We start from the raw sequence: 24,734 nt of genomic DNA, 5'->3' as shown, positions 1-24,734 counted from the left end.
TAAAGGCGTGCGCCACCACCGCCTGGCCAGGAGTAGCAATTCTAATATCAAATAAAATTGTTTTTCAACCAAAAGTAATCAAAAAAAGATAAGGAAAGACACTTCATACTCATCAAAGGAAAAATCAACTAACATGAACTCTCAATTCTGAACATCTATGTCCCAGATGCAAGGGCACCCACATACATAAAAGAAACTTTATTAAAGCTCAAAGCATACATTGCACCTCACACAATAATAGTGGGAGACTTCAACACTCCACTCTCAGCAATGGACAGATCATGGAAACAAAAACTAAACAGAGACACTATGAAACTAACAGAAGTTATGAACCAAATGGATTTAGCTGACATCTATAGAACATTTCATCCTAAAACAAAAGAATTTACCTTTTTCTCAGCACCTCATGATACCTTCTCTAAAATAGACCATATAATTGGTCACAAAACAGGCCTCAACAGATACAAAAAGATTGAAATAATCCTGTGTACCCTATCAGACCACCATGGACTAAGGCTGGTCTTTAATAATGACAAAAACAATGGAAAGCCCACATACACGTAGAAACTGAACAATGCTCTACTCAAGAAGGACTTGGTCAAGGAAGAAGTAAAGAAAGAAATTAAAGACATTTTAGAATTTAATGGAAATGAGGACACATCATACCAAAACTTGTGGGACTCCATGAAAGCAGTACTAAGAGGAAAACTCATAGCTTGAAGTGCCTATAAAAAGAAACTGGAAAGAGCATACACTAACAACGTGACAGCACAGCTGAAAGTGTTAGAGCAAAAAGAAGCAAGTATACCTAAGAGGAGTAGATGGCAGAAAATAATCAAACTCAGAGCTGAAATCAACCAAGTAGAAACAGAAAGAACTATACAAAACATCAACAAAAACCAGGAGCTGGTTCTTTGAGAAAATCAACAAGAGATAAACCCTTAGCCAGACTAACCAAAGGGCACAGAGATAGTATCCAAATTAATAAAATCAGAACTGAAAAGGGAGACATAAAAACAGAAACTGAGGAAATTTTTAAAAATCATCAGATCTTACTACAAAGGCCTATACTCAACAAAATTGGATAATCTGGATGAAATGTACAATTTTCTAGACAGATAGCAGGTACCAAAGTTAAATGAGGAGCAGATAAACAATCTAAACAGTCCCATAATCCCTAAAGAAATAGAATCAGTCTTAAAAGTCTTTCCACCAAAACCAGCTCAGGACCAGATGGTTGCAGTACAGAATTCTATCAGACCTTCAAGGAAGACCTAATACCAATTCTTTTCAAACTATTCCACAGAATATAAGTAGAAGGAACACTACCCAATTCGTTCTATGAAGCTACAATTACACTCATACCTAAACCTCACAAAGACCCAACAAAGAAAGAGAACTACAGACCAATGTCACTTATGAATATTGATGCAAAAATACTCAATAAAATTCTCGCAAACTGAATCCAACAACACATCAAAACAATTATCCATCAAGATCAAGTAGGCTTTATCCCAGGAATGCAGGGATGGTTCAATATTCGGAAATCCATCAATGTAATCCACTACATAAATAAACTCAAAGAAAAAAAACACATGATCATCTCACTAGATGCTGAGAAAGCATTTGACAAAATTCAACATCCCTTCATGTTAAAAGTCTTGGTAAGATCAGAAATTCAAGCCCATACCTAAACATAGTAAAAGCAATATACAGCAAGCCAGTAGCCAACATCAAACTAAATGGAGAGAAACTTGAAGCAATCCCACTAAGATCAGGGACTAGACATGGCTGCCCACTACACCCTACCTATTCAATATAGTACTGGAAGTCCTAGCCATAGCAATTAGACAACAAAAGGAAGCCAAAGGGATACAAATAGGAAAGGAAGAAGTCAAAATTTCACTATTTGTAGATGATATGATAGTATTGTTAAGTGACCCTATAACTTCCACCAGAGAACTCCTAAACCTGATAAACAACTTCAGGAAAGTGGCTGGATATAAAATCAACTCAAACAAATCAGTAGCCTTCCTATACTCAAAAGATAAACAGGCTGAGAAAGAAATTAGGGAAATGACACCCTTCACAATAGCTACAAATAAAATAAAATATCTTGGAGTGAATATAACCAAGCAAGTGAAAGATCTGTATGACAAGAACTTCAAGTCTCTGAAGAAAGAAATAGAAGATCTCAGAAGATGGAAAGATCTCCCATGCTCCTGGATTGGCAGGATTAATTTAGTAAAAATGGCCACCCTGCCAAAAGCAGTCTACAGGTTCAATGCAATCCTCATCAAAATTCCAAATCAATTCTTCATAGAGATAGAAAGAGCAATTTGCAAATTCATTTGGAATAACAAAAAACCTAGGATAGCGAGAGAACCATTCTCAACAAAAAAAGAACTTCTGAGGGAATCATCATCCCTGACCTCAAACTGTACTACAGAACAGTAGTTATAAAAACTGCATGGTATTGGTACAGAGACAGGCAGGAAGATCAATGGAATAGAATTGAAGATCCAGAAATGAACCCACACACCTATGGTCACTTGATCTTTGACGAAGGAGCTAAAACCATCCAGTGGAAAAAGGACAGCATTTTCAACAAATGGTGTTGGCTCAACTGGAAGTCAGCATGTAGAAGAATGCAAATAAATTCATTCTTATCCCCTTGTACCAAGCTCAAGTCCAAGTGGATAAAGGACCTTCACATAAAACCAGATACACTGAAACTAATAGAAGAGAAGTAGGAGAAGACCCTGGAATACCTTGGCACAGGGGGAAAGTTCCTGAACAGAACACCAATGGCTAATGCTCTAAGATCAAGAATTGACAAATGGGACCTCATCAAATTGCAAAGCTTCTGTAAGGCAAAGGACACTGTCAATAAGACAAAACAGCAACCAACAGATTGGGAAAAGATTATTTCAATCCTATATCTAATAGAGGGTTAATATCCAATATATACAAAGAACTCAAGAAATTAGACTCAAGAGAACCAAATAATCCGATTAGAAATGGGGTACAGAGCTAAATAAAGAATTTTCAACTGAGGAAATTTGAATGGCTGAGAAGGAACTTAAGAAATGCTCAACATCCTTAGTCATCAGGGAAATGCAAATCAAAACAACCCTGAGATACCACCTCACACCAGTCAGAATGGCTAAGACAAAAAAAAAAAAAAAAAAAAAACTCAAGTGATGGTAGATGCTGGCAAGGATGTTTAGAAAGAGGACCACTCCTCCATTGTTGGTGGGATTGCAAGCTGGTACAATCACTCTGGAAATCAGTCTGGTGGTTCCTCAGAAAATTGGGCATAGAACTACCTGAGGACCCAGCTTTACCACTCCTGGTAGAAGAAGCACCAACATATAACAAGGACATATGTTTCACTGTGTTCATAGCAGCCTTATTTATAATAGCCAGAGGCTGGAAAGAACCCGGATGTCCTTCAACAGAGAAATGGATACAAAAAATGTGGTACATTTACACAATGGAGTATTAGGTATTAAAAATAATGAATTCGAGAAATTCTTAGGTAAATGGATGGAACTAGAAAATATCATCCTGAACAAAATAACACACATGGTATTTACTCACTGACAAGTAGATATTAGCCCAAAAGCTTAAAATAGCCAAGATTCAACTAACAGACCACATGAAGCTCATGAAGAAAGAAGACCAAGTGTGGATGCCTCGGTCCTACTTGGAAGGAGTGACTGAATGCTCAAGGGAGCAAATATGGAGACAAATTGTGGGACAGAAACTCAAGGAGGAGTTTTCTGGAGACCATTCTATCTTGGTGTCTGTCCCATGTGCAGTCACCAAAGATAGACACTGATATGGATGTCAGGAAGTGCATGCTGACAGGAGCCTGATGTAGCTGTCTCCTTAGAGGTTTGCCAGAGTCTGACATATCCAGAGGCAGATGCTCACAGCTAATGAGAGCTCTTCAGGTTCTAAACCACTAGCCTAGGAGCACATAGGGAGGGACCCATGACTCTAGCTGTATACCTAGGGGAGGATGACCTTGTCGGGCATGGGTGGGAGAGGAGATCCTTGGTCTCAGGAAGGCTGAACACCAAGCAGCAAGGAATTTGAGGGTGGGAAGGTGGGAGTGGGGGATAGGTTGGGGGCACCCTTGTGGAGGCAGGAGGAGAAGGGATGGGATAGGGGGTTCCTGGGTGGTGGGGGGTATGGGGTAAGGAGATAAAATCTGAAATGTAAATATAATATCCAATAAAAAATATAAAAATGTTTGTTTTTAGTATGCCAAACTGTTCCAGAGTTTTTGTTGGATTTTGTCAATAGACTTTTTTGTATCTATCAAAAATGTCATTTGTTTCCTGCCCTTGAGTCCATTTTTTTGATGGATTCCATGGTTGTGTTTTTTTTTTTTTTTTTTTTTTTTTTTTTTTTTTTTTTTTGTATCTATATATCTGGAATGAAGCTGACAATTTGGGGGGGGAAGACTTTTTAATATGTGCTCTTCATTGAATAGGCTTTGCATGTATTTGTATTTATATTAAACAAAAATTATTTAATAAATCAAATATGATTAGAAACATCATTTCCTAAGTCAACTTGCTTCTCATATTTTCCTAATACCTGCCCTTTTTCACTTTATGTAAGTCTACATTGTACCCATATGTACAGGAGCCATCCTCTGTTGCATGGTAAACCTACCAGTGGTCACTTGAGAATGTTTTCATATTTGCCCATCAGATATAATGGTTTGTAATTGTATGTGTCTGTTTGTTTATGTGTGCATCTGTGTTTATTTGTTATAGCTATCACTGAAATGGTAGCTTTCTTAAAAAAAACTCAGAACCATTTTTTCCTTGTGCTATTTTCAGAAACAATGTAAGTAGTATAGGAGTTTTAGTTCTTCCTTTAAAGTGTGGTAAAATACTATAGTGAATGCATTTGGAGATGATATTTTTTTTTTAGTTCAAGAAAACTTTATTGGTTATTTTATAATACCTAATGATTCTGATACATGAGTGAATAGATAAATCAAATGGTTAGTGTTGGCATAGATGGTACATGAATGCAAAGAGATAAAGGCTCAACTCCAGCTGAGGAACTCAAAGAATAATTTATAGAAAATCCAATGTTTAAGTTAAACATTGAAACAATAGTAGAATAATCTATGACAGGATAAAAATCATGGACAAAATATATGATGCTTTAAATTTGCAAACTTCTTCAACTTATTAAGATAGAAAATAAACAAAAATGTAATTATGTTAAAATATGCCTGTAAATAAATTAAATATTTTTGTGTATTTTAATAATAAATGTTCTCTATTAAAAGTACCTTTATAAAGTTATTTGCCTGTAGTGCCTTGGGACCCATTGTCTAGATATAAGTTTGCTCTTCAGTCTGAAGGAGTATTGAAGGACCCTAAGAGCAACCTGACTCCCTGTGGAAACACTTAAGGTGCTCAAACTTACCAACTTGCAATCCTGTCTTACCAATCCCATCCCAGTTGGATCTGCCCACTAACCCATTTGGGTCCAATTGGGACATAGCCTACAGAGTAAGCTCTGCTGCATGGCCAGCAGATCTGGTACTCTGACCTCCAATGTTCAGCCCATGGCTTTCCTCATCTTTCTGAGAAGTCCCTCTGTCATCAGAATCATCCAGCCAACACCAGGATAAACCAAATGCTTAAAGGACAGTATAAAAACACAAAAAGCAAGACCAAGGGCAATATGGTACCAGCAGAGTCCAGCCATCCTTCTTCAACTAACCCTGGATATCCAAATGAAACTGAATACAAGAAGAGGATCTTAAAACCAATCTTATAAAGGTGATATAGGCCTTTAAAGAGGATGTGAATAAATCCCATAAGGAAAGACAGGAAAATATGTTCAGATAGGTAGAGGCATTAAAAAGAAGAAGCATATAAACAACAGCAACAAAAACAGGAAAAACAATAAAACAGGTGAAGGATATAAATAAAACTGCCCAAACCTTAAAAAGGGAAATAGAAACAGTAAAGAAAATATAAACTGAGGCCATCCTAGAAATGAAAAACCAAGAAAAGAGAACAGGAACTACAGACATAAGCATCACTGACAGAATACAGGAGATGAAAGAGAGAATCTCAGGTGTAGAAGATACAGTAGAAAAATATAAATACAGCAGTCAAAGAAAATGCAAAACTCTAAAATGTTCATGACACAAAACATCTAGGAAAATTGAGATACTATGAAAAGGCCAAACCAAAAACAAACAAACAAACAAACAAACAAAAAACAATAAAATAGAACAAGATTCCCAGTTCAAAGTCCCAGAAAACAACTTCAACAACAAAAAAAACAAACAAGAAACTTTTCCTAAACCAAAGAAAGAGATGTCTATCAAGGTGCAAGATGTTGATAGAACACCAGACAGATTTGACCAGAAAAGAAAATCCTACCACCAAATAATATTCAAAACACTAAATATACAGAAAAGAGAAAGAATTTTAAAAGTAGTAGTAAGAGAAAAAGTCAAGTGACATATAAGGCAGACCTATTGGAATTACAAGCCACTTCTCAACTGAGACCCACAAACCTAGAAGAACCTGGGAAGAGGTCTTGCATATTCTAAGATGTCAGCATCATGATTGCATACCAGAGATGTCAGCTAAGACGACTATACCAAGCAAAACTTTCAATCACTATAGATAGAAGTACCAAAATATTCCATGACAAAACCAAATATGTACAATATCTTTCCACTAACCCAGCCCTTCAGAGGACAGTAGAAGAAAAATTCCAACCCAATGAAGCTAACTGCACTCAAGAATACACAAGAAATAAATAATTCTACACCATTAATACCAATAGTATTGAAACACACACATACACACTCAATCACCACAAACATCAAAGTAACAGAAAGTAAAAATCATTGGTCATTGATATTTCCCAACACCAATGTACTCAATTTCCCAGTAAAAAGACAAAGGCTAACAGAATGGATGTGTAAGCAAGATCCATTTTTTCTTCTGTGTAGAAGAACCACATATCAGCATCAAATATTGTCACTGTCTCAGTATAAAGGGCTGGAAAAGAGTTTCCCAAGCAAACAGACCTAAGAAAGAAAGCTGGAGTAGCCATTCTAATCTCTAACAAAATAGACATTCATCTGAATTGGAAAACAAACAAACAAACAAACCAACAAAACAAAACAAAAAAACCTTCAAATACCAAACAAACAAAAAAAAGCAAGGAAGGTGCTTCTTATTCATCAAATGAAAAACCCACTAAGAAGATGTCTCAGTTCTGAACTTCTATGCCCCAAATGCAAGGGCACACAAATTTGTAAAAGAACCACACTAAAGCTTAAATTACACATATCAAACTCCATACATTGTAGTAGGAGACCTCAACAGCCAACTCTTAACAATGGACAGGTCATCGAGACAGAAGTACATAGCAAAATGACAAAACTAATAGAGGTTACTATTCAAATGGACTTATCATATATATATATATATATATATATATATATATATATATATATATAATTTTACTTAAACACAAAGGAATATACTTTCTTGTCAGGACCTCATAGAATTGGCTCCACAATTGAGCTGTGTAGTTTTATATCTGGGTTCTCTAGTCCATTCTGTTGGTCACCTTATCTATTTTTGTGCTCCCATCACATAGTTTTTGATATTGTGATTCCAAAGATCATTTGAGAGTAGGTTATTGTGATCATGCCAACATTTGCCCTTTCCTCTCAGAATTGCTAAGATATAATATCACAGAGATATTTATACATCTTTTTATTATTGAACTAGTCACAAAGTTAGGAAGCAGAGTTATCAATAATCAGTGGCTTTTTCATATACAAATGACAAATGCACTGAGTAAGAAATCAGTTAAACAGTACTTTTTATAGCAGCTTCAAAAATATCTTGGGATAGTTCTAACTATGCTGATGAAAGACTTGTATGAAACAAATGTTAGGAAATTAGAGAAGAAAAGAATTGAAGAAGACACTGATACTAGAAGACAGAAAGATCCCCCATTGTCATGGTTGGTAATATTAATATTATGAAAATAAGGAATCCTACCAGAAGAAATCATCTGCAGATTCAATGAAATCCCCATCAAATTCCAATAAAACTCTTCATAAAAATAGGAAAGAAATTCAACTTTATATAGAAACACATACACAGATACACACAGACACATACAAACATGCACACACACATGAAATAAAACAATCATTAAAAAATAAGCAAACAAACAAACAAAACAATAACAATGAAACTACTGAACATATGACCATCATTGACCTGAAATTGTAATACAGATCTTTAGTAATAAACCAGCATGGTATTGGCATAAAACAATATACATTGATAGTGGAATAGAAGTGATGACAAAGGTATAACTCTGCACATGTAAGGATATCTGATTATTTTTTAAAAGAAGCCAATAATAAACATTGGAGAAAGAATAATGATACTGTCAAACTGTACAGGTGCATATACATGAATCCTAATAATTCCACAATCATTGTGTGGCACAAAACTTAACCTCAAATGGGTCAAGGACTTCAATGTAAGACCACATACCTTAAATATGATACATAAATTAATAAGAAATAGGATTGAATTCATTGGCATAGAAAAGAATTTTCTGAACAGAACACCAGTAGCTCCAGTATAAGACCAATAATTAGCAAATGAATCCCATGAAGCTAAAACCTTCTATGCACTATCATTCATGCAAATAGGTAGCCTAAAACCAGAAAAAAATCTTCACAAATTATACATCTTATTGATGTTTTTATCTCAAACTATAAATAAAAATACAAACTAATACAAAACTATAAATAAACCAGTAATATTGAACATCCAGGAAATGAATATTTTCATTTAAAAGTGGACACAGACTAAGCAGAGAGTTTTCAAAAGCTGAAACAGAATGAGCTAAGAAACACTTAGAATATTTTCAACAATGTTAGCATGTAAATTACAACTACGTGGAGATTTCATCTTACCAGAGTCAGTAAGGCCAGGATTAACTAAAATTAATGACACCACATACTACTGAAGATATGGGGAAAGGGTAATACTCACTCACTGCTGATAGGAATGAAATCTTGTACAGTCACTACGGAAATCAGTGTGGCAGTTCTTTAAAAGGTTGAAAGTTGATCTACTTCAAGAACCAGGTATACCACTCTTGGAAATATGTCCAAGAGGCTCTATATTCTACTATGAGACACTGGCGTACCCGTGTTCATTGCTGTTGTCTTCATGCTAGTCTGAAATTGGAAGTAGCCTAGATATTTATAAAGCAGTGGATAAATAATGACAATGGTACAATTACACAATGGAATGTTACTCAGCTGCTAAGAAAAATGACATTATAAAATTCACAGGCAACTGAAAGGAGCTAAAAACAATTATCCTGGGTGAGGTAACCCAAACCCCAAAAGACAGATACATAGAGGTTACATTTTAAGTTTTCAATATGTAGCTATCATTTTAATTAGAGTGGGGGTTACATAACTACTAAGGAACCAAGGAAGAAGAGAAGAATTTTCTAAGGTAGTGGGAATAGAATACAGTGTTAAAAAAAAAAAAAAAAAAAAAAAAGATAAAGAAGAAAAAGGAATAAGAGGATTCAGTGGGGGAAGTTGATGGAAAGGCAAAGTAAAATGTATGCATTTATTAATGAAACTTAAATGAAGTCATCACATACTGGAAGATAAAGCACAGTAGCTAGACATCTTATGTTGCCAAGTAATATTTCTAATGGTGCATAAATTGGTTATATCTTGTTGAGTCATTGACCAAAAGGATCTCATAGGCCACCCCACTAAGCAGCAAAGGCTATTGCCAAGGCTATTTGGTACTTTTCATAACCTGATGGTAAGGCCGTATTGCTGAAGATTCAACTTATTATTGCATACATTTGGTACTCGGCTAGTTTTACCCTTACTGACTAGCATTCATGGTGCTGGATGGAGAGAAAACTTAATCACCCATTTCACCCAGCTAATAACCCTGCGGCTTGTAGCAGCAATCTGCCTGGAAAACATGCTGGTGAAATAGAAGTGCATATATTGTTGCAGTAATCCTGTAGTTTTTTGTTCTTATATTTAACACCCTTTCCATAATATGGAACCAACACACGACAGTACTAAAGTAGAACTCAAGAACAGATAGGTCATGAACTCTAGAGGAAAACTATAATATTATTCTGCTAAAAGAATTTAGAAATAAAATAACTTCTAGTGACATGTTACTATACACATAGTTCAGTATATCACCCAGCCCTTATCAGAGAAGCTTTTATTTTGCAGTAGATGGGAACCAACACAGAGACCCACAATTAAACAAGGAGAAATAGACTTTGGTGCACTGAGCCTTAAATGAGTTATCTTTAACAAGCCTCTTTCCTCAAGGGTTGGGGATCTATATGTAAGAAGGGCAGAATGATTTTAAAAGTCAGAGCTGGTATATGACTCCAAGAAAAAAGTGTCATCTAGACACAACAGGACTGATGCATGTATGAATGAACATCAGAATGCATAAGACCCACACAGGTTCAATCCAGAGAGAATCTCAGTACTGAGAAGAGGCAGCATGTGGGGCGATGACAGAAGGCAGCTATCATCCTTGCAGCCATCTTGAGCCATATACCCTGACAAGAGACTTGATTACAATAGCCTACAACCGCTGAGCACACTCTGATAACATCTTGTTTTAGATACCCAGGAATTTTCCTTGGGTGTGTGAGACTTAAAGGTATGTGACTTAAAGGTGAGACTTAGAGAACAGATTTGGAGACAAGGCCTAAGGGCATGATGTAAAGGCATAGCTTAGAAGTGAGACACATAAAAGGCAGACAGAAGAAAGGATTATTAGGTATTAGGCACTTGGCACTTGGAGGAAGATCTTGGAATTAGACATTAGGCACTTAGCACTTGGAAGAAGTAACTTAGAACTTGGAAGCACTAGGGACTAGGAACTAGGGACTAGGAACACAAGGCTTGAGACTTGGACTAGGAATAGAGACTGAAGAACAAATGGGATTGAATCACACTCTGTCTGGTCTCCATCCCTCATGTCCGTCCTAACTCTCTCTCTTGCTGAACCCCAACCTGGGGACAAGAACAGCCTGGGGCAGTGCAGGCTCTAACAACTTAGCCCCCAAGGCTTTTGGCAGTGTGGGTTCCAACATTGACAGAGCGGTTCACAACATTTTTGGCCCCCCAAACATGGGGTAGCTCAGGCTGCAACAGCAGCGGACACAGAGTTCCACCTTTAACAAAGAAACTATTTGTGGGTGATACATCTGGCAAAGGTGAAACCAGTTTTCTTCAATGTAATATCACTAGGAATGTATCAACCGCACTGAAGGTCAGGGACCATACCCAGGAGTAGTTGGCCAACACGAAGTAGACATTATGTTGGTGTTTGTGTGCTTTTTGTTTTTTGGCTTGTTTGGTACATTTTGATCTTTCATTCTTTTTGTGGTAAGGAGGGTGAGAGAGAGGTCATTATGTAGCTCTGGCTGAATTAGAACTAAATTTGTCAACCATGCTAGCCTAGAACTGATATGGCTCCAATTTGTGAACCTCTAGACCTAGATTGCACTTTGATTTTCAAAGTGAAAATATTTGGAGATAACACATTGGTTTCCATTTTGTCTTTCCTTTGTATCAATTTCAGGGAAAGCAGTATTATATGTATCAAGAGATTTATTAACAGATGCTCAATAAAGGAGAACTTGGGGGAAAATTATAAAATTATATTTGATTATTAGTATCACTTTAGAACACAAAATATCAATATAAAACTTTTTGTAAAATGAAATCTTAATTTACTTATATCTATAAAACATTAGAAATCTGCAAAATTCATCCTTTGGACTTTTCTCATTTTTTTTAGATCTTGTAACAAATATATTTATATCTATAAATATCAAATAGAATATAGTAAAAATTCTTTTGTTTGGCAATATGACTTATTTTTTTACATTAGTAAATCCTCCTGAGACCTCAATCCTTTCTCTTAATCTCTAGGAAGCATTAGTGATGTGCTATAGCAAGTTTGTGGTTCTAGCTCTGTAGTTGGCGTCAGTTTTCCTTTTGCTGGCTAGCTATGGCATTCATAATAGATTTTTTTAAAAATCCATCAAGATTATTAAATGGAGTGTTTAAAAGCTATGGGGACTTGCCATAATGACTGCACTATGCCAAATTCATTATTTCAAAACAAGAATGTAAAAGCCTGATTAGTGTGCTAATCATTTTGGCACATCTTTTTATTCTACCATTTTATGACTTAGTGAAAAAATTTGATGCTGATTAAATTAGTATTTGGCCACTGGATATATGGGAGCTAGATAAAATAAAACCAGTCACTAAAAAGAACTGGAGTCAAACATTGTATTAAAGTAAAAATTATTCAAAAATCATCCTCTAATTGCTCTCTTCTAATATCTACTACCAACATCATTTGAAATAGTATTTCCAGAATGTTATTAGAAGTTCTCCCCTAGTTTTCTCTCTCCTCCAGCAAGTAATGCTGAAAAAAAAGAAGGCCAAGTAGACGAAGGTGGTCCCAGCCCCCATGTTCCTAAAGAATCAGGCCAAAAATATGGTGTATCCTCTGTTTGAGAAGGGCCTAAGAATTTTGCCACTCAACTGTCTATCCTGACCCCCAGGAGACCTCATCTAGTTTGTCAAATGGCCTCACAACATCTGGCTGCATATGGGCTCCATTAAGCTAGTAATTTTTCTGCTTGCCTCTGGTGCATTATTATAGTGAAAGGCAGGCTGGATGCTGGTTCACAGGAAGACATGCACCACTGTTGCCTTCACAGTGAGAAAGGTGCTCTGTTTAACCTCCTGTGAGCTATTCAGGACCAAGGACAACAGAAACAGTTCAAGGTCATAACCTCAGTCCCAAACTCATTGTTCTGATTGCCATGCTGAGAAAAGCAGAAGTGAAAGAACTTGCCACTACCAAACTGGGTGAAATATACACTGCTGTGGTTTCTATATACAATAAAAGACAAGATTACTTTTAGAGCTCTACTTGAATTAATATTTATGCCCAATTATTTTAAATTGCTTTGTCCTTTAGGGAATTGTATAATACCAGAAGAATATTCACATGTGAACAGATCAAATCTGCTTATTTAGGTATAAGTTAAGTTTCAAAGTCACTGTAGTTTGGAGGGATTTGAATTCAGCCCAAATCCAGGCTTAGGTATCAAATCTACACCAGCTGCTTCACACATTCATTCATTCATTCTTTTCTTCATCATATACCCACACCCTGGACAAAGGGCAACAATAAGCCTTCCTGATGCATCATGTTAGAATGCAAAGAATATAATGTATCATGTAAGAATATAAAAACTATGTCATGTGTTGATGGTGCCATACTATTATTAGAGTTGGTAAGCAGGTGTGCTAATTTATCTACAGAAACCTTACATTTCATTTTTTAACTATCAGCATATTTCTTAAATTGTGACCTAATTATTTTATTATAAATAAATAATATAACATACTTATGTTAATAATGTATTCTAGCATCCTTTAGGCATTTGAATCCTCTTGGGGAGATACAATCAATCAGTAACTTCAGTCTGTAAACTGTGAAGTAATAGATTAAAATAGTTTAGAGTATGACTTCTAATCTTACTCAGACTCTGATGTACTTACATCATTCTCTTTTATGTACTTTAAAACAAGTTTTAGTTCAGTCCTTTCTCTGGTTTTTCATCCTCAGCACTCAAGAGATATAACTTACTGTGCTTAGTTTTCTTTACTGGGAATACCCAAATAGGAATTACCAAATATGGAGGACTAGGAACTAAGGATGATTTCCTTTTACTGTTGCTGTGCCTTCTCCTCTAAATAGGTTCTTTCAGGCTTTTTCTGTGATATGCTTATGTCTCTTTGTTGGGCTAATAAGCCAAAATAAGGTGGTGAGTTTTGTGGGTGAGGATGTCTCTAAGAGACTGGGGACAAATGGTTCTGGATATGTGGGCTGCTATCAGACACCATGCTGACAGTGTAGTAATGATTTGTGTGCATCTGACACTAAGAAGTTTCCTAATGTGCTTGAGCATCAGGATATGGGTGAAGCAACCCACCATCAGAGCTGATAAACAGGTAAAAATACCTTGACATTTAAATGTGGCGCCAGATCAAATGTCTGGAGAATACAGAACTCCCTGGATTGTTCTTTTATTTTAAATATTTTTTATTAATTATTTGAGAATTTTGTGTACCGTGTTTTGAACATTTCCATCACCCTCCCCAATATAACCCCAGTACTAACCTCTACTCTATACCTTCTAACGTGGCTTCATGTTTTTTAACCCTATAATACTAATAGTGCTGTATGTGGCCATCCATATGAGCAGGATAGACCTACCTGTGTCCATAAACTTAAAACAAACTAGTTCTTCCTCTCTTGGTAGCTATCAATTACCAGTAGCTCCTCATCTGGGGCTATGTCCTCCTCTCCACTCCATACTGGGGTTTAGTATGACTTGAGAGTCTTAGGTTTGTCCATGCTTTCATAACCACTGTGAGTTCACATTGCCTGCTTATATTTGGGAACCACTGTTTTCTTGTAGTCACCTACCATCTCTGGCTTTCACAGTCTACCTACACCCTCTTCTACAATGATCCCAAGCTTCGGAAGGAGGGGATGTGTCATTTAGGACTGAGCTCTCTGCAGTCTCTTATTCTCTTCACCCTGATCAGGTCTGGGTAAAGACCTGTTCATTGTCATCTGCTTCTATACAGAAGCAAAAAGAAGTTTCTCTGATGAGGTTTGGAAGGTGTACTAGTCTATGGGTACAATGAAAAGGTTTTTTTCTAGGTTAATAGTATGTATTACTAGAAAAGTAATTACTATTGGAATCTGTGATGTGACCTGTCCAGCCCTAGGTTCTTGGCTCTGATAATGGTACCAGGTATGGGTTCCATCTTGGGGATTGGACCTTAAATGGAATCATGAAATGAGTTGTTATTCTGGTAACATTGATGCTGCTAATACACTAAGTGGGCATATATTCATAGATGAATAAGAATAATGATTATTTTTCTATTCTGGTAGACTGCATAGCACTTTACAGCTCATGAAAGCTAGCCAGTAGAGGTGAGGTTGCCAAGTTCACACCAGATTCATTTCTCCATGTTCTATGATACAAGTATGTAATGGCTTTAATAATAGGATCTGACCATCAAATCCTTGAGGGAAAATAAGAACAATGAGAGTATCCTGTAATATCTAAAGGTTTATGAGTCCTCGCTGGCTAGTAACGCTAACAGAAACAATCTATTATTAACATTGGGCTTGTAGGAGGAGCTAAGGTTAGAGGGGAAGAAGAAGAGTAAGGGGAAGAAGAGAAGGAGAGGAGGAGCTAGGAGAGACGAGGGAGACGTAGGAGCTTTGGAGAGCCATGCAGGTATGGAGAGCAGTCACGAGTAACAACTTTTATTTAGAGTTACCTAATTGGGAAACAACTCTCTTTGTATGGGCATATTGTTATTGATCAGTATCAAACATATAAAGTCTTTGATTAATCTTTAAGCATTAGAGTCTCATTTTCTTACTGGGCCCGCATAGATGGTGGGATGGTCTGGGAAATGCCCAGCCTTGAGGATACAGCGTGGAAGATTGGCTGAGCCATCTTTCACACTGGTGTCTCATGAGTGGCAGGGCTGGTGTTTCTGGCTGGCCTTTCTAGCTGTGGTGCACACGTGGCCTCTGGCCACTGAACATGGCGGCTGAGCTAGGCAGAGTCGGCCTGATCGGTGGCCATTTTTAAAATAATTACTACAACATGGGCCTTTTCATTTTGTTATACTGTATTATTTAATAGGAGCATCGTTCTCCCATTGCAGGAAACTTAAATCTCATTGAACACACACACACATTTATATTTTAGGAAGTTTCTATAATAATTTTTTATAATTATGATTGTTTCCAGTTCCATCCACTTACCTGCAAATTTCTTAATATAATTTTCTTATTAACTACATCATATTCCAGACATCTAGAGTATATACATTCCCTACCTATTATATGAAGAATAACAACAAAAATGTATAAAAAGTATCTTTATAGCAGAATATAGTCTTTTGGATATATTCCCAAGAGTGCTATATTTAAAATGTTTCTATTTAAATGTACAAGGTATTCAGAGACATCTTTTTCCTTAAGTTTATTTCTCTTTCCATATAACAAATATTACATGCAATCAATAATCAACTTTAAAGAAAAATTCAAGTTTGCCATTAGCTATGGTTTAGGTATAAATTATCCTAAAGAAAGAATAAATGTCCAGAGTTTCCTGCCCAAATGATGAGGCCAGTAAGAAGGGATTTAGTCATTAGACTATAACTTTGTGAATGGGTGGGTTCACTGGTAAATTTCAGCTGGATGAGCTCTTCAAAGCTGGGATCTAGGTGGAGGAACAGGGCCAATGAGGACATCTCTTTTGAAATAAGTCACCCTTGCTACAACTTCCAGCTGTCATGATGTTTTGTCTTGCTGTAGAACCACAATGCAATGGAGCCACTCAGCTAAACACTGATCCTGTGAATGAGCTCAAGTCAATCTCTTTCTTTTAAAATGGTTTCTGTCAGAAATTTGGCTATAAGAATAAAAATTTGATTATGGCAATTTGATCTTCATTATCTTCATGGCTTTCTTTTTTATTTTTTTCAAAAAGGAAAAGTTTATTTGGTCATTATTTACTGTTATGCATTCTCAGGGAGTGGGTTTTGGTTGCATGGGGACCCTCACTCTCAGGGAGACAAATAGAAACAGAGATAGCAAGAGCCATGGCTTTTTGACCAGTCGTAGAGATAGGATTAGTCTTCATGGCACTCTTAATAGTTCAACTTTTCCTACAAAATTCTCCAGCATATTAATTCATCTGGAATCTGATAACCTCAAATGGTGGTAGAAGTTGGCCATTTCATAAATGAACAACGTTTTGCTACATGTTCTCTGTGCATAAATACCATTCATCCTGTTTATAAAACAGAAACATACAGAGTTTTGATTAAGTGTTTTGATATTCTAGACAAAATAGTAAAATTCTTGTATAAGTTACTCTCTTTCTTCATACATCTTCAAGAGATCAAATTCAGGTATTCCAATATGGTGGCAAGTGTTTTTACTTGCTGAGCCATCATATTGATTTTAAATTTTACTATTTTCATAAATTACATTTTTATCTTTTCTAGGTGGTTTATTATTTTGCACAGATTATATTCTGGATATATACAATTTCCTTTTTTATATTTCAATATTGAATAAGTGCATTATGTGTTCATCTTGGAAAAGCTGGAAGTGTCCAGATGTAAAAAAGACAGAGGGAATTGTAAGTAAAGTTCTATTTACCGAAAGTAATTTTCCTAAACTATCTTCCTCAGATATTTGAAAAGTAACATAAAAAAAATAATAATTTCTTTTCACTTTGCATGTATTTACCCTGGACTTAAGGTATTTTTCTTTAATGGCAATCCTGAACATATCACTATTTTAAGAAATAGAATTTTTGATGAGGTGATGAAACGATTTCATAACAAATAGAGGCTTTATGATCAGAAATTTCTCATTATTATATCAATATAAGACACTTTTTATGAGTAACACATTATGATAGACAGTATATTTTTCTCTTTATCTCCCTCTGTCTCTGTCTCTCTCCATCCCAACCCCCACCACACCCCCGTGTCCCAAGGGTGATAAAGGAAGGAGTGGGTAGTTGGTGTTGGCAAGGAAGAAAAAGAAGGTACGTCAATTTAGGGTTTAAAGAAACAAAAAGCAACTTACACTTGATGACTAAAATCTAAGACCGGAACCTGGCAATTATGAGCTGGAAGGTATTCATGCAATTTATGAGTAACTCTATTTTTGACTGAAGAAAATAGTCAAAGGAATCACTCAGTGCTTGAAATAAAGCCCAGGTATATTGGCACAATCACTAACAAATAACATTTCCACAGCGTCTCCAGCAGCTCTTCATTACTAAAGGGAATATAAGTGGAAAATCTTCCTCACTTGGGACTTCAATGATAGCTTTCTACAGATAGTTTTCTTTTGTAGTGTTAAAAAGAGAGAGAGAGAGAGAGAAACCATAATCCTTTAAATAGTTTGTTCTTGTAAGATTTGCGTTAGAACAGCATATTAAGTTATGGTTTTAAAATGAATTAACTATTTCTAACTTGTGTTCAAACTAAAATTTACTTGCAAAAGCTTTTATGAAGGTCACAAGAAAGCTATTCTAATTCTGCAACTCTCCTCAATTCAGCAAGAGGCTGTTTGAATCGAACCATCATAATGCGGGTTCCTGCTAAGTATTGCTCTCCAGTGTGGGATAATCAAAACCGTCTGGTAAAACCAGTTCCCTCATCAGCCTTGAGCATGATTTATGGTGATGTGAAGACCTTTGTTCTTGGAGTCTCAGGAGGCTGTCGCATATTTATTTTGAAAGGTAAGGTGACCCTTATTACACAAGAGTCTGGCATTCAGCATAGTAAGTGTCTGGGACATAAAACGGGGACTTGTATCAATACGTAAATGAATCTGTGCAAGAATGAGTGAGTTAATAAATGGGTTTGTTATAGAAAAGTATCCTTAATCCTTTTCACCAGTCTTAAGAATGGGTACCCTTTGGTATGAGAGTTAATGCTGAATAAGGAAGTCCAGAGTAGTTTTCACAATATGCAGCTCAACTGTCATTGTTTTTGAAACATAGTTAATCTATCTGAGCACTCTCTTCCTAGCCAAAGCACTCTTAAAATGGCATTTCTCCAACCAGCTACCACCAGTCAATTAAGTTGGCATAAGAAGAGCAAATGCTTGTTTTCTAAGTTTAAACATATTGGTTTGGTAAAACCAAAATCCTATCAATGAAGAAAAACAAACAAGGACCTATCTCCCATTTCCCGTGCATTTCGTACTGACCGTGTATTTACTCATCATTCACTCCTGTCAATAAATGTCCAGAGCGCTCCACTAATGTTCATGGTTGGAAAGAAACTCTTCTGTGGCAAATGTAATGTGAGAATCTGTTAGCACTAGGCATTTGCACAGGCCTATTACAAGGGGATCAAATGAGGATCTCAGAAGAATATTAGTTTAGGCCTTGTAGGTGTGGAGCTGGAAGACGCCTCTCCATTTTCTGACCAGCTAATGCTAGTTTTCTTGCTTGATCCTCATGGCAAACTGAGTTCTGAGGATAGCCAATTGATTCTCAGTCAGCCTCACATTGAATTATTTTGGGGGAACCTTAAAGACTATTGCAGAATTGAGCTTGGAGTCACTCCTCAGAGATTTGGCTCACGTTGACTGAGGTATGGCTTGGGAGTTGCATCTTGAAGCTTTCACTGGTAACTGTAGCATGAAGGTAAAGTTATAAGTGGATAATACTGTGAACTCACTTCAGAACCTTGTCCTTGTCTTCCTGGCTTTGTGTTTCCTTCTCTCTCAGCTCTGCTTTGGTGATGATTTTCATCTATCTCCATTACTGCTGGTCATGACTTTCTAGTTTCTTCTTCAAGGCTTAATTTCATTTTTGATGGGCAATACTTTATTTTGTCTTATTCTTTTCCTCTTCATATTGCTGACTCCAGAACAGGAATTCTTTGTTCACATTTCTCACCATGGAAAATGATAAATACATGGTCTGTATCAGTTTTAAATTGGTAAGACATTGAAAGAACTTTGTGATCTTTGGGGGGGGTCACAATTAAAGCTGAGATTAAAATGATTCTCATTACTGCTTAATATCCATGGATGACAGATGGAAGACAAATAAAACATTATGTAGGTCAATATCTATGTGTCAACTGTATCCATAAGTGCTCCTGGTGAGAAAAATCCTTCACTATCCTCTTTTCATTCAGTGAAATTCAGCATAAGACCTGATTGTTGCAAAATTCAAAGATAAAGGTGCTTGTAGATCCATTCTTATATTCAATCCTGTTGTGCATTACTAGTGAGGAGGTTCACATTAGCCTTTAAGGGGTTGGGGGCTATAAGTCAGTTCCCAGGTCTCTAGTCACACAGTCATAATTTTCTGTGATGAAGCCTGCAGATAAGAATGCTGTCCAAGCCATTGTATGAATTTCCTTTTAACTGTGGTGAGATTCTGAACAAGTGGATTCAACCATTGGCAAAATGCTTTTCTTACAGAATTTATGAAATAAGATCTGTATGGTGTATGCCCTAGTTTGCTATACATTAATAGAAAAGTAATATAATACCCATTCATAAGGAAATATTTCTATTTATCTGACTAACTAAAAAAAACACTGAAAATTAATTTCTTCAGAGACGGATATCAGACTCTGGATCATAACATAGTTTGAGTTCTCTTTCTTCTAATAAAATAAATGAATAAACATATGCTAGTTTAAAAAACTCACATGAGATGTAATGCTACATTATCCATGATTAAGACTTTTATGATTTCTACTACTGTGATGAAACATGATCATAAGTTCTTTAAAAAGAAATTCTGGAAGTAGACAACTCACAGATTTTAAATTGGGTACTCTTTTGAGTATTGGGATGAAATTTTTAAGCTTTCTCTGAACCATTATAGACAGGAATCATCACTTTGTTCACAGTATCTACACTGTATATGCTAACCTATTCATAATTACTTGATAGGCATCCCAGTTATTGGATTAACTACCACAGTATCAAAATGATTGTATATAATTAACTAATATTTCACTTAATAATTGTCCCACAGTACATGAGTATTTATGTTAGCAATATCTCAAATAATAGGTTCAAGGTACTTTTTTTAAGTTAAAAACTAAAAGTCCAATGAGATGTTGAGAGAGGATGGACATATAAAACCTTTACTACAGTTCACATTTTATTGTTATAATTATTTAATCATATTACTTGTCAGTATAGTAAATCTCCTTGTTCCTAATTTGTAAGATCATATATCTCATAGACATGGTTTTATAGGAAAAATCATGGTGAACAAATGGTTTTATGTTCCATAAAACCACTGTATGCTATGTGGGTAATGTAATAGTATTATATGAAAATGAGTAGTTATATCTCACTATGTCTTCTTTAGGTATTTTATGTATTCTTAAAAATAAAATAAAAATAATGTTTTGTGATTTTTGTTCTTTCTCAAACTTAATCATGATTTAATGTTTTATTTCTGAAAAAAAAACCTCACCACCATACTAAAAATCATGTGAAAAATACATCGTTGTGTCATTGACATAGTAAACAAAGGGATAATCTCTATACAGAAACAAACCCCAGAAACGCAAACTCACATTTAAATGAACAAGAAAGATATTGGAAATTAAGACCTCTTATAAAATACATACTAAATGAATAAAAATGAACTTCACAGATCTTTTTAGAGAAATTTAAAATAAAATGCACTGATCATTTTATTTTTCAAAAATGTAATGTATTTTTAATAGCTGTCAGAAAAATGCTAACAAAAGGTTAGTTTCTCTATAATTTGGATAAGCAGATATACATTCATTCGCAGACCTCTTAGATCCTGTCTCCAACTCAAAGAAACTTTTATTAAGTCCTCATTAAGTGTGAGCTGTGTAAGGCATTTTAGTCACAGGAATGATTAAGAGAAAAGGTTTTCCCTTAAAGCGTCCACAGTCAAGCTCTGAGCTTCTTTCATGTAGACATCACTCACAAGCAAAATTAAAAGTCAACCTCTCAGGAAGTTCATTTGCAAGGGTGTAAAGATGCTGATTGACTGATGGGCATTCAATGTGGTGCTGGGTCCGTATATAAAAAAGGAGACAAATGCACTGTGGTTTTCTTATATGCATCAGATCAAAATTATTTTAAAATATATTTAAAAATAAGCAAATTTTCTTCTTCCTCCACTGGTAAGAAAATCACATTTCTCCTGTTCCCTTTGCAATGCTTGCCTATCTACGAGGTACAGGACATTTGTGCAAAATGAACCTCTCCAAGCATATTAGCATGCCCACATTTATTTGACTGTCACATTCTGGGACAAGCACATAATTTATTAAGATTTAGATAGAATATCATTTGATCTATGGTCACATAACATTTTGTGATTGTTATTTGTTTCATTATTTGTAATACATACTATTTATATCATCCTCTGTAATACCAATTAGTTGATCATATGTCTAAGCAGTTATGAATGATGAATTATAGTGTCCCTTACAATGGGTATTGTCCTGTAACTAAGTTCTAGAAAATAATTCCTAAACAGAAATTACATGATCTCTTAATGGATAATGGATATCTTTTTCTCTTTCTAGTTTTATAGACTGAAATGTGGACTAATAAGCCATATTTAATTTGGAAGCAGTGTCTTAGGATGGGAGAGAAACATAAATGGAAATAATTTGTCTATCACCCACACCCACACCATCACTGTTCCAAACCAATGAGAGAGTACACACCCAGACTTTCAAAAGGCAACAACTCTCAGGCAAAGAAAAACCCTATGCTTAAAGGTACAGGGATCTACCTGAAATCTTCATTCATACATTAATCTAACCAGCAGTCTATCAATACATTTTCTATAAATATCACCTCCATGGCTATATCAATTAATGTACAGGTTACCATTAATCCTTTTAAAGCAAGATTAAGATACATTCACTCATGTGAAATGTCTGCTTACATAATTTTATGACCTATTTTTGTTTAGTATTGATCTTTTTCTTTCTAGAGTATTTCTAAAAGTTCCACAAATTTCCCAATGCCACAGTGATAGGAAGCTAACATGGGCTGTTCATACAAACTGATGCTTGCCATCTGTTCTCTCTTCTGAGACATTGTTCTCTATTTCTGTTTAAAATTATACTCTCAGCAATAGAAGACATATTGTTTAATTATACTTGCTCATGATTACTTTTCAAAAACAAATGGTGATACTGAACTTGTTTTGTGAACCAGGTTTTGCTGAGGGACCTGAAATTTGTTACTTTGATTCCATGTTCACCCTAAATTCAGTAACCTGGCTGAATAGTGGGTTTTGAGTTGACAGCTATTAGTGTTGTATAATATTACTAACTACTTATATCTGACTTGTTAGAGTAGATTATCTCTGTGACCTTACTGTTGAACTTAAAATTAAACTCTGAGAGCCTTGTGATATGTGAGCTCTTTTGATCTATGTCAACTGATTGATTACAAATCCTATTTGCAGATAAATAATTTTAAAAATTATTTGAGAGTCTACAAATTCACTCACTACACTTAAAAGGTGTATTAAAAATCAAATAGTACCAGTAAAGGTAAAACATAAGTACAGTTTCTGGACAATTCTATATAAGATGTGTGTTACTGTAGAGAAACAGAATTTAGTTTTAAACAGGACAGATCTAACTTCAATAGTGTGGAAAATATTCTCAGATTTCTGTGTTATTATAAGTTTTATATGTTCTGTCCTAGTTAATATTTTACTATGAGAATAATAGATCACATTTTTCTAGTCATTGCTTTTCTACCTTAATACAGAACACATAGTTTCAAAAAATATTAAAAAATCTTGAAATTACTGTCTTGATGTTGTATAAATGTTTGGTTTTCTAAATAAAGATTGGGTCAAGTGCATGTTAATATAAAATGAAAAAATTCTAATGCAGAATAAATTGACATTTCTTACTGTGAAGTCATGTGAAAGAGTGAAGAGCATCTTTGCAGGACCTTTAAAACAGAATTCTATGATGAAATATTCCAGAAATCCCATTTTGGTTTATTTTTTGTTTTGCAAAACTGGAGGAGATTAATTGATTGAAGGAGAACAATTTAAGATACAAGAACAAAACAGATAAACAAATTTCACACATACACACAGAATCAAAGGTCAGTTCTAAAATAGCTCTAGATCTCTTGTGAACAGACTCATTTTTAATATAATATTTGCTGCTTGTAAAACATAACTAACACAATTACATTGGTCTTATACAGTTTTCACTCTCTTATCAACTTTCAGGTGGAAAAGTGACAACCAATATTGGCAATATTAATAATGGGATATGAACTCTTAAGATTTTTTTGTAATGTAAGTTTGAAAGTGTAAGTAATTGTGGCTGGAGAAGCAGGAAGTTAGGCATGGCCATTGCTCACCAAAGACCTCTCCACAGTTCCTCACAGAGCGGCGCGGCCCCAAACATGAGAAAGTCTATGGATTTTCACAGGCTTTAATGTCATGGTGGATAGTGGATGGATCTGGATACACCCCCCCCAAAAAAAACCCAGGGCAGACCTGACTGAGTTAAATCGGGAGGGAAAGAGGGGGAGTAGCTGGGGAAGAATGCTTAATTGGCTCCACCTTCTGGCTTTCAGGTACCTCATTAGTATGTAAATCTCTCTAGGGACTGAGGCCTGTTAATCACACCCTCTACCTGTGCCCTACATGACTGAAGGGTGCAGGTTGAATGGAGATCAGACCTCATGTCAGGAGCCTGGGTTCTGGGGGCGTGGCAGAACACCCACAACCCAAGAACCAGGATACCCTTCCACGGCCTGACATGAAAGTATATTTTACAGTAACTGTGCAATGTTTGTTCTATTAAAGAAAAAGCGATAATGCTCAACCTGCAGATTTGTATCCTATGTACTTAAGTACAGCTCTGGAAGTCACCCAAGTCATGTTTTAAAACAGGAATCTAAAATTAAAATTCCCCAGTAAAACTGAATAGAAAATGCATTTCAATGTTAAGT

This window comes from Arvicanthis niloticus, chromosome 22, assembly GCF_011762505.2.
Source record: "Arvicanthis niloticus isolate mArvNil1 chromosome 22, mArvNil1.pat.X, whole genome shotgun sequence".
Classification (NCBI taxonomy): domain Eukaryota; kingdom Metazoa; phylum Chordata; class Mammalia; order Rodentia; family Muridae; genus Arvicanthis; species Arvicanthis niloticus.
Note: the sequence above shows the minus strand (reverse complement) of the source record.